Source organism: Vulpes lagopus, chromosome 2 (assembly GCF_018345385.1).
Source record: "Vulpes lagopus strain Blue_001 chromosome 2, ASM1834538v1, whole genome shotgun sequence".
Taxonomy (NCBI): Eukaryota; Metazoa; Chordata; class Mammalia; order Carnivora; family Canidae; genus Vulpes; species Vulpes lagopus.
In genome coordinates, this window is record NC_054825.1 from 141,118,712 (window position 1) to 141,121,815 (window position 3,104).

Genomic DNA, 3,104 nt, shown 5'->3' on the forward strand with positions numbered 1-3,104 from the left:
AATGATTAATTTGCCAGGCTCTAAAACATGATTTAAAAAGTACTATCAACCTTGAGGGGGGAAAAATAAACAAACAAACAAACAAACAAACAAACAAATAAATAAATAATAAATAAATAAATAAATAAATAAATAAATAACAGTTACATAAACAATTAGGTGGCAAATTGAAGTGTCAACATGGGTGCTAATTAGTCTGCTGAGGTCACTTTTCATGGACTTTTTTTTTTAAGATTTTATTTATTTATTCACGAGAAACACACACACAGAGAGAGAGAGAGACAGAGACACAGGCAGAGGGGGAAGCAGACTCCATGCAGGGAGCCTTTCACGGGACTCGATCCCAGTTCTCCAGGATCAGGCCCTGGGCTGAAGGCAGAGCTAAACCACTGAGCCACCCAGGCTGTCCCTTCATGGACTTTTGAAATAGATGTCATTCAGTGTGTTCATTTACATTCTAGAGAAAAAAGGTGTCGTTTCTTATTCTTCAGTTCAAAAACATTTCCCCTGAGAGTTGGCCAGTCCAGCCAAAACTAACTTCTCCTGGTTTCCTGAGAATGCTGACAATTACTTTTAAACTTGTGATTAAACAAAACAAAATTCAAACAGAATCAACAACTTATCTAAATAGATTATTTGAAAAATCATCAGTTCTGACCGGTTTCAAGTTTTCTTTTGTGTTTCCAGAAAATATAGTTCTGTTGAGTTGTTATTTTGAGCACTTCATGAGGCAGTAAGAGTATACAATGGGCTTTGGTGAGAAAAGAGGGTAGTTTTTTAATTTGAGGAGGCAGGTGGAACAGGATAGCCATATACTCTGAATATGTCTGGAAGAGCCCAGAGCAGAAATGGTAACCCTGTAATGAGACACTAGGGGAGAGGCCTACAAAGAAATAACAAAATAAATGAAGCATCCCTTAATTTTGGCCTGTTCCTTGTTTTATTCTTCTAATATCAGAAAACAACTTCATGTTTTTAGATTTTCAAAAGATGAGTATTTAGACTTGGATTAAAATGTGATGAAGTTGAAGAATCTTCCTAAAGTCTCATTGTCCTTTGTTTTTCATTGCTTTTATGATATTGACCTAATCCATATATTTATTGTTTATATACATGCCTTGTTTTCATCAGCATATAGTGAATTATTTGGAGTCAAGTTTCAAGATCTGTTCATCCATATACCCTCTGATGATTATAATAATATGTGTTTGTTATTTTATATATTTATTTTAATTAATTAATTAATTAATTAATTTGAGAGAGAGAGTGAGAGAGCACAGAGGGAGAGGAAGAGGGAGAAACAGACTCACCGCTGAGCTGGGAGCCCAAAGCTGTGCTCAATCCCGTGACTTTAGGATCATGACCTGAGCTGAAGGCAGATGTTTAGCTGAGTGAGCCACTAGGCACCCCAATAATATATTTTTTAAGGCAGGTAGTTATCTCAGTGAATGAGTAAAAGGTACTACTATGTCACCTGTTCTCATTTGTACTTGTGTTTTCATTCTAGATGGACAAGACAATATTACACATGTCCTTCATTCAACACTGTTTACTGAGTATCTATTATATGCCAAAACAAACATCGTCCTAAGCTCTGGGGGTATAAAAATGAATGAGAGATAAAAGAAGTTTTCTCTTAAATAGTTCAATGCTTCTGTTGTCATGTTCCCTAGGAAAGCACCAGATTCCATCTAGTTCCTTGGTAATGGTATAGATGTCTGAGTTTATGAAGCACAAGGGCTTTCAAGTTACACATGTTTTTGATTTAGTAAGTTGATGTGTAGTGATATCTTTTATTTTTTTTAAGATTTTAAAAATTTGTTTCAGAGAGAGAGAGAGAGACTAGGGCAGAGGGGCAGAAGGAGAAGGACAAGCAAACTCTGTGCTGAGCATGGAAATCCCCTTGTGGGGCTCTATTTCAGACTCAAATCATGACCTGAGTTGAAACCTCAGCCGCTTGACCCACTGAGCCACCCAGGCACTCCAGTGGTATCTTTAATTAAACAGAGGATGAGAATTAATATTTATTTAAATAAAATTTTATATCCTATTATTTTATCTGTAGTACCTAGTGCAGAAACTTCCATATAGTGGGTACTTAATAAATATTTGTATACTTGCTCATTGAGTAAAGGATGAATACAAGTTTAATGTTAGAAGAAAATTTAGTGGTCGAGTATCTTTAAGTTATTAAGAAAGAAATTGAAACCTAGAGATTTTCAGACTCCTGCCAACACTGTAAATTAAACTAGTTTGTTACAGATGGGATCTGGAACCCTATTACTTTGACTAGTAGTCCAGTGTTGAGTTCCCTGCATGCCGCAGTGTCACTTCTTAAATCATTTTCTAAGTAAATTGAAAGTTGGAGAGGCTAATGGCACATTTTAATTTTAAAGTCAGCTTCAATACTTCCCTTAAAAAATAAGTTATGGATTAGCTAAGACATATTAAGTCATTTTATAAACCTGTATGTTCTAGTAAGTGATTATTGCCATCACAAAATTAAATTGTTTAGCGTAATCAAGGTCAGCCAGTATCCTATTGCTTAACTTAGTCACCTGCTTTGAAGCTAAATACTCTTATGAAGGATTTTAAATATAATCTGAGGTCATCATGTTTTGCTTAAAGTGAACGTATGCTAAGAACTCACACTTCTATTTATGATTCAATTTCTACTTTAATTATTTATTAGTGTAAAACATTTGGTTTTTGTTTTGAAGTAATTTTTCCTGCTACAGTTAATATAATTAAAATTATTTGGATCTCCTAATTATTTTTGGATAAATAACAGACATTTTGTTAGACATTATTCAGTAATAGGATGTTATGACTTTATTTTAAATATCTCTCTTCATAACTAATGTCCATTAATAATTTGTACTTGACTGAGGTACAAACTTCTTATGGAAACATATGAAGTAATAACTTTTCATTACTGAAGTGGGGATAATGTTGATTGATTAAGTTTCAGAAAAGATCCATATCCTTATATTGATATTATCTAGGTAATCTTAGATAACATAATCATCCTGAATTATGTTTCTCTTAGATTCAAAGACCATTGAAAGCCTTTTTCAAAACTCATGGAAAGATTCATTGTTTAT